Source organism: Rattus norvegicus, chromosome 2 (assembly GCF_021556685.1).
Source record: "Rattus norvegicus strain SHRSP/BbbUtx chromosome 2, alternate assembly SHRSP_T2T, whole genome shotgun sequence".
Lineage (NCBI taxonomy): Eukaryota > Metazoa > Chordata > Mammalia > Rodentia > Muridae > Rattus > Rattus norvegicus.
This window is the reverse complement of record NC_141535.1, coordinates 149141727-149155827: the sequence shown is the minus strand read 5'-3', so window position 1 is coordinate 149155827 and position 14101 is coordinate 149141727. Positions and strand designations below refer to the sequence as shown.

Sequence of the window (14101 nt, the reverse complement as noted above, 5' to 3'; positions counted from 1 at the left end):
ACAGAAAGGACAGCATTGTATTCTGGGATGCAAATCTGAGATTTTGCTATATTATGCATGTGTCGTTGAAGCTTCTGGGGAAGGTACTCACCAATGCTGAAGCAATCTAAAAGAGCTTGGGCAGACAATGATTCTCACCCGCAGCTGCCCATGAATGCAGGAACATGACGAAATATTTGAATTCAATGATCTGGGATGATGCTAGACCACAGGTTTTTTTTTTTTTTGTTTGTTTGTTTTGTTTTTTGTTTTTTGGGTTTTTTTTGTTTTGTTTTGTTTTTGATACTCCCAGGTTATTTTTAGCTGTACTCAGGGTATATTCTGGAGAGACACAGGGAATTTCTATGGTAACAGAAGAGACTTTGGTAAAATATTCTACACTGAGAATGGGGTGCAACTCATGTAGAATGAAGCTTGTTGGAAAATGCCATAAGAATTTGAATTAATGAAGCAGATATAAAAGCTAGAAGACTGGCAAAGAACTTTAGATCCTGGCTTCTTAAAAGTGTTGGTCAGGGCTCATATGGGGTCACAGAATGAATGTGGGTGTTGTGAAAACTTTAGTAGCAGTAAAGGTTTTGAAATGCATGATGACTAAAAGATTTTTCAAAATCAAGTGCAAAATGATTCAGGGTATTTTTGGCAGTGCACAACCTTGTTACACTCGGTGACTTCCCTGCAGGCTTGCTGATAAACACAACTTCCCATTGTTAGCTGTGTGCCCCACCACACTATGCCATGGGGATGAGTGCTGCCAGAACAATAGCAAATTTCAAGGCTACTGTATGTTAGCAACTGCAGTTATTTATTGTCCGGGACCTGCAAAAGTTTCTGTTCTTACGGAAACATAATCTTTTTATTATGGAAGCAGTGACACATCATACTGTTGTTGCTTAGCATGAAAGTATCAAATTATTATATTTTTAGATTGTATTATGTTATAATTGATTTGTAAGATTCCTGTTTCTCTTGCTGACTTGAGTTTTATAAACTACTGTTCAATGAATTTTAACTGGGGATTAGGATAGAATTTCTAATGTGTTTAATGACTCTAATCTTGCTTCTGCCACTTTGTATTTATGCCAATGCCAAGCAGAATTCTTAGAATTGATGATAATAAAATCACAGTACTAGTAAGTTCTGGAAAATGATGATGCTTGATGTCTTATAACTAATATTAAACTAATGCTTAATTCTTTATGTATTAATGAACAAGCACATCATCTCATTATTAGGTAAATATTCATTTGTTTTAGTAAGAGGTGTCTAACTTACTGTTCTATTGCTGTGAACTAAAAGGCATTGCTACACTGAGTTTTAGCGGATACCATGGCCAAGGCAGCTCCAATATTAAAAAAGGAAATTCAACTGGGGACTCGCTTACAGTGTTAGGGGGTTAATTCGTGATCATCATGGTAGGAAGAAAGCAGATATGGCACTGGTGCAGTAGCTGAGGGTTTCACACCCTGATCCACAGACAGGAGGATGAAAAGGAGGAAGAGGAGGAAGAGAGGAAGAAAAGGAGGGAGGGAAAAAAGGAGGGAGGAAATGAGGGAGGGGGGAAAAGAGGGAGGGAGGGAGGAGAGAGATGGGGGGAGGGAGGGAGGAAGAGAGAGAAAGAGACAGTTTTTGAGTTAGTCCAGATTTTTTAACCCTCAAAGTCAATCCCCAGTGACATATTTCCTCCAACAAATCCACACCTCCTAATCCTTTCCAGATAATTCCACTTCCTAATGACTAAGCATTCAAATATATGAGCTGATGTGGCCCATTTTCATTCAAATCAACCACAACCACAGATTATATATATATATATACATATACATATACATATATATAATTTTGTTTTATATAATTATACTTCATACATATATACATAAAACTCTCTCTATATATACATATATATATATATAATGTTTGGTTTGACTACTCACTTTATATATTCATATACCTGAGTTGTATAAAAGTTTCCAAATTTTTATGTAGAGTATCAAGGTAGAAAAAGTTTAAGAAGTCTTGCTTTAGACATTCAATAAAGAATGAAAGGTTGAGATATGGTTTAGTATTTAAGAAACCAAACAAATGGCAAAATGATAAAGTTTTTAACTCCAGATAAACAAGAAATTACCAGGAAAGAGAAAGTTGTATGAGTCTGCTGCATGGCTCAGGTGTGTAGACAGTTTGTGTAATTTCACCTATAGGGGAAGCAGTTTACCTGTACAACGGTGAGCCTCTATGGCAAATAGTTGTCTTCTTGTATTGTGGGGAGTTGGGAAAAATAAAGGTTGAAAGTTTAAGTATCTTTTAATTGGACATTTTTATTTACATTTTAAATGTTATTCCCTTTCCTGGTTTCCCATCCAGAAGCTTCCTATCCCATCCCCCATCCTCCTTCTTCTATGAGGGTGTACACCCTCCCCCACCACTCCCCCTTCCAGTCTTGACATTCTCCTATACTGGGGGTGGGGGTGGGGGTCCAGCCTTGGCATGAAAAAGTTCTTCTCCCACTGGTTCCCAACAAGGCCATCCTCTGCTACATATGCAGCTGAAGTCAGCGGTCTGTCCATGTGTACTCTTTGGGTAGTGGTTTAGTCCCTGTGAGTTATGGTTGGTTGGTATTGTTGTTCTTATGGGGATGCAAGCCCCTTCAGCTCCTTCAATCCTTTCTCTAACTCCTCATATGGGGACCCCATTCTCAGTTCAATGTTTTGCTGCTAGCATTTGCATTTCTCATGCTCTCGCAGAGCCTCTCAGGAGACAGTGATATCAGGCTCCTGTCACCATGCACTTCTTGGCTTCATAGATATTATCTAGTTTTGGTGGCTGAATATATTGGGTCTGTATCCCCAGGTGGGGCAGTCTCTGAATGACCATTCCTTCAGTCTCTGCTCCAAACTTTGCCTCCATATCCCCTCCTATCAATATTTTTGTTCCCTTTTTTAAGAAGGACTGAAGCATTCACACTTTGGTCATCCTTCTTCTTGAGCTTCATACAGTCTGTAGATTGTATCTTGGATAATTAGAGCTTTTGGGCTAATACCCACTTATCAGGGAATGCACACTATGTGTGTTTATCTGTGATTGGGTTACTTCACTCAGGATGTTATTTTCTAGTTCCATCCATTTTCTTATGAATTTCATGAAGTCTTTGTTTTTGATAAATGAGTAGTACTCTATTGTGTAGATGTACCACATTTTTTGAATCCAATCGTCTGTTGAAGGGCATCTGGGTTCTTTCCAGCTTCTGGCTATTATAAATAAGGCTGCTATGAACATAGTGGAGCACGTGTCTCTTTTATATGTTGAGGCATCTTTTGGGTATATGCCCAAGAGAGGTATAGCTGGATCCTCAGATAGTACAATGCCCTATTTTCTCAGGAAACTCCAGACTGATTTCCAGAGTGGTTGTACCAGTTTGCAATCCCACCAACAATGGTGGAGTGTTCCTCTTTCTGCACATCCTCGCCAGCATCTGCTGTTGCCTGAGTTTTTGATCTTAGCCATTCTGACTGGTGTGAGGTGGAATCTCAGGGTTGTTTTGATTTGCATTGCCCTGATGACTAAAGATGTTGAACATTTGTTTAGGTGTTTCTCACCATTCAATATTCCTCAGCTGAGAATTCTTTGTTTAGCCCATTTTTAATAGGGTTATTTGGCTCTCTGGAGTCTAACTATTTGAGTTTTTGTATATATTGGGTATTAGCCCTCTATCAAATGTAGGATTGGTAAAGAACTTTTCCCAATCTGTTGGTTACTGTTTTGTCTTAATGACAGTGGCCTTTGCCTTACAGAAGCTTTGCAATTTTATGAGGTCTCATGTCAATTCTTGATCTTAGAGCATAACCCATTGGTGTTTTGTTCAGGAAATTTTCCCCAGTGTCTATGTGATTGAGATTCTTCCCCATTTTTTTATATTAGTTTCAGTTTATCTGGTTGGATGTGGAGGTCCTTGATCCACTTGTACTTAAGCTTTGTACAGGGTGATAAGCATGGATCGATCTGCATTCTTCTACATGCTGATCTCCAGTTGAACCAGCACCATTTGCTGAAAATGCTATCTTTTTTCCATTGGATAGTTTTAGCTCCTTTGTCAAAGATCAATGACCATATGTGTGTGGGTTCATTTCTGGGTCTTCAATTCTCTTCCACTGATCCACCTGCCTGTCTCTGTACCAATACCATAAAATTTTTATCACTATTGCTCTGTATCACAGCTTGAGGTCAGGGATGGTGATTCCCCCAAAAGTTCTTTTATTGTCGAGGATAATTTTAGCTATCCTGGGTTTTTTGTTATTGCAGATGAAATTGCGAATTGCTCTTGCTAACTCTATGAAAACTTGAGTTGGAATTTTGATGGGGATTGCATTGAATCTGTAGATCGCTTTTGGCAAAATGGCCATTTTTATTATATTAATCATGCCAATCCATGAGCATGGAAGATCTTTCCATCTTCTGAGATCTTCTTCAATTTCTTTCTTCAGAGACTTGAAGTTCTTGTCATACAGATCTTTCACTTGCTTGGTTAGAGTCACCAAGGTATTTTATGTTATTTGTGACTATTTCGGAGGGTGTCATTTCCCTAATTTCTTTCTCAGTCTGTTTATCCTTTGAGTTTAGGAAGGCTACTGATATGCTTGAGTTAATTTTATATCCAGCCATTTTGCTGAAGTTATCAGGCTTAGTGGAACTTGTGGGGTCATGTAAGTATTTGCAAATAGTGATATTTTGACTTCTTCCTTTCTAGTTTGAATCCCTTTGAATTCATTTTTGGTCTGATTGCTCTGGCTAGGACTTCGAGTACTATATGAATAGATAGGGAGAGAGTGGCCTGTTTTGTCTAGTCCGTGATTTTAGTGGAATTGCTTCTAATTTTTCTCCATTTACTTTGATGTTGATTACTGGTTTGCTGTATATGGCTTTTACTATGTTTAGCTATGGGCCCTGAATTGCTGATCTTTCCAAGACTTTTAACATGTAGGTGTTGAGTTTTGTCAAGTGCTTTCTCAGCATCTAATTAGATGATCATGTGGTTTTTTTCCTTGCATTTGTTTGCACAGTGGATTACATTGATGGATTTCCATATATTGTACCAACCCTGCATCCCTGGGATGAAGCCTACTTGATCATGATGGATGATCATTTTGATGTGTTCTTGGATTCAATTTGTGAGAATTTTATTGATTTTTTTTGCATTGATATTCATAAAGAAAATTGGTCAAAAGACCCTTCTTTGTTGGGTCTTTGTGTGGTTTAGGTAGAAGTGTAATTGTGGCTTCATAGAAGGAATTGGGTAGTGCTTCTGTTTGTATTTTGTAGAATATTTTGGACAGTATTGGTATTAGGTCTTCTATGAAGCTTTGAATAGAATTCTGCACTAAACTCATCTGGTCTTGGACTTTTTTTGTTTGTTTGTTTGTTTGTTTGTTTGGAAGACGTTTAATAACTTCAATTTCTTTAGGAGTTATGAGAGTGTTTAGATGGTTTATCTGTTCCTAATTTAACTTTGGTACTTGGTACCTATCTAGAAAATTGTCCATTTCATCCAGAATTTCAAGTTTTGTTGATTATAGGCTTTTGTAGTAGGATCTGATGATTTTTTTAAAAAATTTCCTCAGATTCTGTTTTGTCTCCCATTTCCTTTCTGATTTTGTTAATTTGGATAAACTTTCTGTTCCCTCTGGTTAGTCAGGTTAAGGTTTTATTTATCTTTTTTATATTCTCAAAGAATCAGCTTCTGGTTTTGTCAATTCTTTGTATAGTTCTTTTTGTTTCTACTTGGTTGATTTTAGCCCTGAGTTTGATAATTTCCTGCCATTTACTCCTCTTGGATGTATTTGCTTCTTTTTGTTCTAGAGTTTTTAGTTGTACTGTCAAGCTGCTAATGTATGCTCTCTTCTGTTTCTTTTTGGAGATTCTAAGAGCTATGAGTTTTCCTCTAAGCACTGCTTTCATTGTTTCCCATAAATTTGGGTATGTTGTTCTTTGATTTTCATTAAATTCTAAAAGGTCTTTAGTTTTTTTTCTTTATTTCTTCGTAGAACAAGTTATCATTGAATAGAGCACTGTTCAACTTTCATTTTTATATGGGCTTTCTGTGGTTTTCGTTGTTATTGAAAACCATCCTTAGTCCATGGTGATCTGATAGGATGCATGGGATTATTTCACTCTTCTGTGTCTGTTGAGGCCTGTTTTGTGATCACTTTTGAAGAAGGTACCATGAGGTGCTAAGAAGTATATTCTTTTGTTTTAGGATGAAATGTTCTATAAATATCTGTTAAATTCATTTGGCTCATAACTTCTGTTAGTTTCTCTATGTCTCTGTTTAGTTTCTGTTTCCATGATCTGTCCATTGATAAGACTGGGGTGTTGAAATCTCCCACTATTATTGTGTGAGGTACAATTTGTGCTTTGAGTTTTAGTAAGGTTTATTTTATGAATATAGGTGCCCTTGTATTTGGAGCATAGCTATTTTCAATTGATTTTTCATCTTGTTGCATTTTTCCTTTGATGAATATGAAGTGTTATTTTTTTGATAACTCTTGTTTGAAAGTCAATTTTCTTTGACATTAGAATGGCTACTCAAGCTCGTTTCTTGGTACCATTTGCTTGAAAAGGTATTTTCCAGCCTTTTATTCTGAGGTAGTGTCTGTCTTTTTCACTGAGTTGTGTTTCCTGTATGTAGCAAAATGCTGGGTCCTCTTTACATCTGTTAGTCTATGTCTTCTTATTTGGGAATTGAGTCCATTGATGTTTAGAGACATTAAGGAATAGTGAATGTTGTTTCTTTTCTTTTCTTTTTTTGTTAAAGATGGAATTATGTTTGTATGTCTCTCTTCTGAGTTTGTTGGAAGAAGATTACTTTCTTGCTTTTTCTAGGGTGTATTTTCCCTCCTTGTGTTGGAATTTGCCATCTATTATCCTTTGTAGGGCAAGATTTGTGGAAAGATATTGTGTAAATTTGGTTTTGTCATGAAATATCTTGGTTTCTCCATCTATATTGAGAATTTTGCTAGATACAGTAGCCTAGGCTGGCATTTGTGTTGTCTTAGGGTTTGAATGGCATCTCCCCAGGATCTTCTGGCTTTCATAGTTTCTGGTGAAAAGTTTGGTGTAATTCTGATAGGTTTACCTTTATATTTTACTTTACCCTTTTCCCTTACTGCTTTTAATATTCTTTCTTTGTTTTGTGCATTTGATGTTTTGTCTACTATGTGATGGGAGGAATTTCTCTTCTGGTCCAATCTATTTGGAGTTCTGTAGGCTTCTTGTATGTTTATGGGCATCTCTTTCTTTATTTTAGGCAAGTTTTCTTCTATAATGTTAAATATATTTACTGGCCCTTTAAGTTGGGAGTCTTTTCTCTCTTCTACACCTACTATCCTTAGTTTTGACCTTTTCATTTTGTCCTAGATTACCTGGATGTTTTGGGTTAAGAACTTTTTGCCTTTTACATTATCTTTGATCGCTGTGTATCTTCTACTCCTGAGATTCTCTCTTCTATTTCTGGTAGTCTCTCAGTAATGCTTGCATCTATGACTCCTAATCTCTTTCCTAGGTTTTCTAACTTTAGGTTTGTCTCCATTTCTGATTTCTTTATTGTTTCTTTTCCATTTTTAAACCCTGGATGGTTTTTTTTTAAATTCCTTTACCTGTTTCCTTGTGTTTTCCTGCAATTCTTAAAGGGATTTTTGTATTTCCTCCTTATGGGCTTCTACATCTTAAGGTGTGTAGTCCTGCATTTCTTTAAGGGCATTATTCATGTCCTTCTTAAAGTCCTCTATCATCATCATAAGTTGTGATTTTACAGCTAAATCTTGCTTTTCTGGTGTGCTCGGATATCCAGTATTTTCTTTTGTGGAGAACTGGGGACTGATGATGCCAAGTAATCTTGTTTCTATTTCTTAGGTTCCTGTTCTTGCCTCTCGCCATCAGGTTGTCTCTGGTGTTTGCTTGTCTTGCTGTCTCTTACAGTGGCTTGACCGTCCTATAATCTTGTGTGTCAGCCTTCCTGTAGACCTGTTTTCTTCTAGCCAGATCTGGGAACAGAGAACTGTGGGACAGGTTATGCTCTGGGAGCAGGCAGAAACCGGAAGGGTCCTGTACCAGACTGCTTCTGGGTTTGTGTGTCCTGAAACCAGCAGGCAGGTCATTCAGAGCAGAAGAGTTGGTCTTACCTCTGTTCTCAAGTGTGTCAGTGCTTCTGTTGACTGGCTTTCAGCTCTGGGCACAGGCAAAAAACAGAAAGATCCTGTCCCTCACTGCTCCTAGCTTCCTGTGCCCAGAGGGCACTAGGCAGGTTCCTCTTGGGCCATGAATATAAGCAGAATTGGACGTCTTCCCTGAGCTCTCAGGAATGTCTGCCGTTCTGAGAGTGCAACTCTCTCCCTCATGGGATTTGGCCCCTGAGATCTGTGGGTCCTGTTCAGCTCCAGGTGCAGGCAGAAACTCCAGGGTCCTCTCTCAGACTGATCCTGGGTTTGAGTGCCCTGAGGCCTGTAGGCGGTTTGCTCAGAGCAGAAGTATTGGGCTTACCTCTGCTTTCAGATGTGTCAGTGCTCCTGGTGACTGGCTTTCAACTCTGAAGTATTTTATTCAGTATATTTGACTTCTTACATCAAAATGTTAGCACACACTGAACTTCATAAAAGTAATAGTTTGGCAGCAAAAAAAAAGTAATAGTTTAAAAGCCAAGCCTTCAGAAGGACTGAGAAGTAGTCCAGAAGTATAGTCAAGATCCTGAGACTGACAGATACACAAATGTAAAGATAGAGAGAAGGTAGATAGTGATTTCAACAAGGGTTTCTGGAAGATGAATCAGATGTAGAAAATACTTTTTAGTTGAGGTGTCAGTGTGGAAGGTGGGATAGGGTGAAAGAGCTGTGGATTCCTTGAGCAATAAAACCTGCCCACAGTTTTCCTTCTGAAGTTAGGGTCATTTAAACACTACAGAATCCTGGGTTTTAGTTTTTACTCTTTTCTCCATATTTTATTGCCGGCCTGATGTTTGTATGAGACGTGGGTTTACTACCCATTTCATCTTATTTGGAGGAATGTAATGACAGTGAAGCAGAAGTAGGTACTGCCATGGGGGAATGCTATACATAAAAAGGTTAAATAAAGATGTGACTGAAAGGATATTATTCAGAAGGGGTAAGTAAAATAATGTTCTCTGTGAACTGTGCATGTTATCCCGAGGTACAGCACCGGTCTGTTGGTATGTACTCAACAGATCAGGAGGGACAAGGTTGGTTATTGAAAAGATATTCTGGCAACATATGCAAAATGAGCGCGGATAACAGAAAAGGAAAATAAATAACGACCTTCAGACACAGGATATATTAGAATGTAAAGTCCGAGGAGTTAAAGAGTTGTGGTTTATTGACTATGGCATTTTAGAGCAAAGGAGGAGTGAGAAAGACACTAGGCACTAGGAGAAATGACACACATAAGAAAAGGGCCAGGTCCCAAAGGAAGAGTCTTTAGGTCTATTTTAAACACATTACAATTCATATAAGATTAGACAACGAAGTGACAGTGTATGCTGAAATACATAAAATTAGATCTCTAGAGAGACCTGCACAGGCTCACATAAAATCAAGACTACTAGATAATATTTAAAGCCACACATACAGAAACTATTATGAAAAGGAGGCATAGAAAATAAGAAGAAAAATAATGTTCTTGAATCCACAGGAGGGCTTTAGCGCTAAAGAAATAAGATTATCGATTGGGCGCAGAAGAACTTCAAATAGGCTCCAGGAAAATCAAAAGGCAGAGGTGAATAAAAACGGATCTCCCCATCATTGAGAGGATAAAGACTGAGGATCCCTGATAGACCAGGATATGGTGAATAATTGTCAGGTAAGGGAGGGAGTACATTTCTCCCCCAATCCAGAGAGGAGAAGACAATATCAATAAAGAGACTTACGTCCAAGTTTATTTCACCCTTTTTAATTATTGAAGTGGTATCCAGAGCAGAGAGTGGAGGTACATTGAGAAGTCTGAGGAAAGTGGGAAATGCCTGCAATTTCCTTCATGGGATATAAAAAAATAAAGATTGTTAAGAACACAGATAGGACCATAGGGAGCTTTGGGGCATGGATGATGATGCGAACTAGGCTGGTTCTCTTGAGGGAACTTATAGCCTGTTAAATCTATCAGGTCTCACAGACTGTTCACTTTAATTCCCTGCTGTCCTCAATGCAAAATGGCATTTCCAAAGCATTTACTGTTTCTATTAAATACCCTAGTGCAAAAATATCTGTGCCTGTCAGATGGGGTGGGGCAGAGACAGATGCCTTTACTCACAATTGCTCTGAGGGTGAGATGAGGAGGCGCTAGAAGTTGATGTATCAGCTTCATTCTAGCCGATGTGCACCAAGTATATTGTAGGAAACATAGCAGATTTTACCAATTTGAAAGTGACAGTTGAGATAATCTATGACCACAGGCGTATAGATAAGCCAAGTTAAATTTTGAGATCATTCCAGAAAAACTTCGCTTTGGGGAGAAATAGTGAAAATTAACAATTTTCCCCTTTGTTCTAGAGAATTCCCACACTTCAATTAATTGGAGACAAGATCTGCTCTCCTGGAAAACCATTTGCTTCTTAAACAATTTGTGTATTAAGACTTGTTTGGGGAGTGTTGCTTTGCTGGGCTCATCAACTTTTAACAGTGGTGTCATGAACTGCTCAGTTCCAGCCCTCTAACCATGAAAGACATCCTTAGGCTGCTTGAGGTGGAAACCCTACGTTATCTTGCTGCCTCCCCTTTTGAGAGGGCTGACACTGTTGAGTTCATGTTCAGTGGGGGAACAACAAGGGGAAGCTCTGTGCTGTAGAGACAGAACAGCAAATAAGTATCAACCTGGAACTCAGAATTGACTAAAAAACTCTTTGTCCCAGGATCAGGTTCCATCAGCCTCTGTTCTCCACACTTGTCTCTACTCCGTGATGTGTGGGTCGTGGTACAAGTTTTCGCTCTCTAACTCATCTTGTGACGAGTTCACTTGTCCCCTTTTCATCCTCACTTCTCTGAAGAACTCAATTACTAACATCTGTTCTTCCTACCTCGTAAATAGCTCTCGAGTCCATGTGCTCTTTGCCATTGCCACAGCTGTGATCATACGGCGCATCTGGACTTGAGCAATGTCATTCTCCTCTGAGAGAACTTCCCAGCATCGTGTCCATGGCACACAACATTTGTTATTGCACACTGATGCCGATGACAAAGTCTGCTGTTGATAGAGGCGAACAGAGTTTCCAGTTAACCAACCCCTCTTCATTTCTGCAAAGACAGGATGTTCTCAGGCAAACTCGGCGACACATGGTTTATTTTCTTTCAAACTCTAGGTAGGAAACTCTGCTCTATTTTCTTCCAGTATATTGGTGTTTTGAACACTTATCATCAGTTCTTACCTATGTGCCTGTCATACTAAGCTCCTATTGTATGTTGAATCAGTTTAAACTTCTATAGCAGTTTTTTTGTAAATATAAGACCTTGCTATATATATGCATATACATATATTTATATATGCAAGGCTACCCTTAAATTCATTACCCTTTTGTCTAAGCCTCCTAACTGTTGGGATTGTAGGCATGTGCTGTAAAGCCTAGTTTAGAACTAACATTTGAAAAATACAGATGACTTGTACAACAAAGAACAATATTTTGGAGTAACCACCTCAAAACTTTGCTTCGTTCACAACCAGGACTCTATTAACCTGACGTGGGACTGTAATCAGGGGATCCCTAGACTGTTTTGCTCTGTATTCTTACATTACTCCATTCTTTCCTATAACATCTCCTCTGCTCAGGATACACCCATGTCATCATTGGAATGAGCCTGAGGATACTTCCTAATCCTTTAAAATCCTACCAAATGTTGCGTGCCCACTTAAGTCTTCTCAATATGATTATATCCTTTTTATGCTCTTCCAAACAGTTTGACTAATAGTCTTGTGAGTAGGGGAAAATCTCATTAACGAATAACAAAAATCTTTGGGAAGAAATTGCTTTTATTTAGGAAAAGATCTTGATAGTCTCCTAAACAGGAAGTAAGTTGGAAAAGTTCTGGTAACAAGAAAAATGGGTCAGTTGCTTTGCATGATAAGAGCAGTGAGTAGAGAGGGGCTTGGAGAGTGAGTTCGATAACATAGTAAGACTAAGACAGAACCAGAAAAGGGGTGCTGATAATGTGTGTCATCATATGTATATATTTGTGTGTGTGTGTGTGTGTGTGTGCGTGTGTGTGTATCAGCACCTATTGCTGAAGTTTTCAGTGAGTGTGCTTCATATTTAAGAGATTCATAAAAGTATTGTTTCATTTATTTTTGGATGCATGTTTGTTTTGAAAATGGTGGAAGGGAAGTGGAGCGCTGCATAAGACAGAGGAGGCCTGGGGAATGGGTTCAGTAGTGACTGCTTTCCAGATCCCGTGTCAAGCCCCATGAGGATTATTTGCAATTCCTATGCTGAGAAGGAGAAGACAGAGAGACTCTTGGGGCTTGAAAGTCAATGAGCGGGCGTCAGAGGTGGCGGCGGCTCTGGAGGCCACAGTCTGCGTCCCGGCTTCGGCCGGTGCTGCATCATGGTGACGCTGGCAGAACTGCTGGTGCTGCTGGCAGCGCTGCTGGCCACGGCCTCGGGCTACTTCGTCAGCATCGACGCGCACACGAAGGAGTGCTTCTTCAAGCGGGTCACCTCGGGCACCAAGATGGGCCTCATCTTCGAGGTGGCGGAGGTGGCGGAGGGTGGTTTCCTGGACATCGACGTGGAGATCACAGGACCAGATAATAAAGGAATCTATAGAGGAGACCGGGAGTCCAGAGGGAAGTACACGTTTGCAGCCCACATGGATGGGACATACAAGTTCTGCTTTAGTAATAGGATGTCCACTCTGACTCCAAAGATAGTGATGTTCACCATTGACATTGGGGAGGCTCCTAAAGGACAAGACATGGAGACAGAAGCTCATCAGAACAAGCTAGAAGAAATGATTAATGAGCTGGCAGTGGCCATGCATCTTTCAAAAAGAAAGAAAAGAAAGAAAGAAAGAAAGAAAGAAAGAAAGAAAGAAAGAAAGAAAGAAAGAAAGAAAGAAAGGAAGGAAGGAAGGAAGAAAAAAAGTCAATGAGCGTAGCCTGGTCAGACAGCCCCAAATTCTAGTGGCAGGTTCTGTCTCAAAACAAATGGCAGATGCCACCTGAAAATTAATACCTGAGTTTGACCCTTGGCATAAACCCACACCTCCACATATACACACATACACCTGTATAAATACACATGTATATACTGATCCCTCCACGTGTACATGACCCAGCACACATACACACTCATACCTCTACACACACACACACATACACACACACACACACACACACACACACACACACACACACACACACACACCAACATACACTAATACACTGATGCACACATTTTTACCCATATCCTCTCCCCCACAAGACTTCCCCGAAACCTCCCAATAAAACAAAAACAGAAGAAATATCAAAATCCCAGATTAGAAAGTTGAAGCCGAAGGTGGCCCTGAGTCACAGGATGAAATAAATGGGGGAATAGGGAAATTTATGTCTTCCTTTTCTAGGGTTTAATGGACTATTGATTTAGTTGTTTCTGGCTTTTACTGCAATTATAGTAGTGATAATCCATGCTAGATTTGAAATGTTAGGCAGGATGTCACTGCTTTGGGGACTGATTCACTGTGAAGCAATCTGCCTATTCTGTAGTTTTGGATGGAACCTGTGGACTGCTTTGTTGTGAAGCATAGCTATCTAGTCTGTAGTTGTGGGTGTACCATGCAAATTGGGAAATCTTCAGAAGAGGTTCTGGGCAAGAAGATCATGGGCATCTGTGACAGACTGCATTTTTTTTACTTCATTCAGATCTGATTGTCAGATCACAGTTGACTCTGAAGCCTGTGCTGAATCTTACATTATTATCAAGAGATTGTGTGTAGGTGTGCCGTTGCCATAATCATAAACAGCATATGGGGGATATTTTACTTCTAAGTAGTTTTGCTATAAAACAACTGTGGGTGTGATCTCAAGGTCATTTTTATGAGGATAGAAATTACACCTG

General features: G+C 39.3%; 1 pseudogene across 1 annotated transcript; it reads left to right on the top strand.

The window, feature by feature from the left end:
- Positions 1-12182: 12182 nt before the first annotated feature.
- Tmed2l1 (transmembrane p24 trafficking protein 2 like 1) lies at positions 12183-13136 on the top strand (annotated as a pseudogene). The gene has a single exon (XR_015672834.1). The product of XR_015672834.1 is annotated as a transmembrane p24 trafficking protein 2 like 1, transcript variant X2 (transcript).
- The last annotated feature ends 965 nt before the right edge of the window (positions 13137-14101 follow it).